Genomic DNA, 1647 nt, shown 5'->3' with positions numbered 1-1647 from the left:
CACACACACACACAGAGACACAGACACACACACACAGAGACACAGGCACACACACAGACACCGACACCGACAGACATACACACTCACAGACACAGACACACACAGAGACACAGACACACACACACACACACAGAGACACAGACACAGAGACACACTCACAGACACAGACACAGACACAGACACACACACACAGAGACACAGGCACACACACACAGACGCACACACAGACAGACACCGACACCGACAGACACAGACACACACACACACAGAGACACAGACACAGACACACAGAGACGCACTCACAGACACAGACGCACACACACACAGACGCACACACAGACAGACACACACACACACACACAGAGACACAGGCACACACACACAGACGCACACACAGACAGACACACACACACAGACACCGACAGACACAGACACACACACACACACACAGAGACACAGACACAGAGACACACTCACAGACACAGACACACACACACACACACAGAGACACAGGCACACACACACAGACAGACACACACACACAGAGACACAGAGACACACACACAGACGCACACACAGACAGACACACACACACAGAGACACAGAGACACACACACAGACGCACACACAGACAGACACACACACACAGAGACACAGAGACACACACACAGACGCACACACAGACAGACACACACACACAGAGACACAGAGACACACACACAGACGCACACACAGACAGACACACACACACAGAGAGAAACACACACAGACAGACACACACACACAGAGACACACACACAGAGAGAAACACACACACAGAGACACACACACACAATGTAAGTGTACAGCGGTTACAGTATGTATGGAATGTAAAGCTAACCTGTGCATTTTCTACATGCAAGTTATACATTTTATTGTTTGATTTTTTTAATTTTGTTGTGAATCTCAATCATAATGTATTAATCTAATCTCTGGGGTGTATTCCAGAAAGCAAGGTTAACCTACCATCTGCTAAACTTTCGGTGGATTAACCCAAACCTTGCTTACTCGAGGTATGCTGGTGTGTGTGTGAGTAAGTTCACTCAACTCAGAGTATGTTCCTGGTTAACACGCAAGACATTCTCAACGGAGCGACGAATTTTTAAAGAAAAAGCTCATACTACTTCTTTCTTCCTCTGTTCAAAAGCCGTTTGCATACTTGGTTCATATCGCCACCTAACTGGTACAGTCTCTATAGCTATATATTTATACATGTAAACATCTGTTATGTGAAATAACTTATTCAGGACAGTACTAAATAAAAAATAACGCAGTTTTCATCATCCCTCTTATTTGGGATCTACTTACACTGAAAGTTACCTCTGTTTTGGAACTGAAAGCTGAGTTTATCCGCTTGCTTACCCTTAAACATACCCGGGTATGTCACATAACCTGCTTTCTGGAATATCAGTGGATCAGTGGAGTGTCGCTCCTCACCTTTGACATTTCCAGGCTCCAGCTGTAGAGCCGCGTCGCAGTCGTTCAGAGCCGCGCTCCAGCACTGCAGTCTGATGTGAGCCTGAGCGCGGTTATTAAACACAGCGGCTGAAGACGCCAGAGACAGACTCCTGCAGAAACACACACACACACACACAGAGACACACACAC

General features: G+C 46.7%; 1 protein-coding gene across 1 annotated transcript in view; it reads right to left on the bottom strand.

Annotated features, from left to right (window-relative positions):
* spag1b (sperm associated antigen 1b) overlaps positions 1–1647 on the bottom strand; it is a 13947-nt gene that overhangs the window by 6871 nt on the left and 5429 nt on the right. The gene's annotated exons all lie outside the window — the stretch shown is intronic.

This window comes from Sinocyclocheilus grahami, unplaced genomic scaffold (genome assembly GCF_001515645.1).
Source record: "Sinocyclocheilus grahami isolate Dianchi unplaced genomic scaffold, SAMN03320097.WGS_v1.1 scaffold996.1, whole genome shotgun sequence".
NCBI lineage: Eukaryota > Metazoa > Chordata > Actinopteri > Cypriniformes > Cyprinidae > Sinocyclocheilus > Sinocyclocheilus grahami.
Note: the sequence above shows the minus strand (reverse complement) of the source record. Positions and strands in the feature narration are given on the sequence as shown.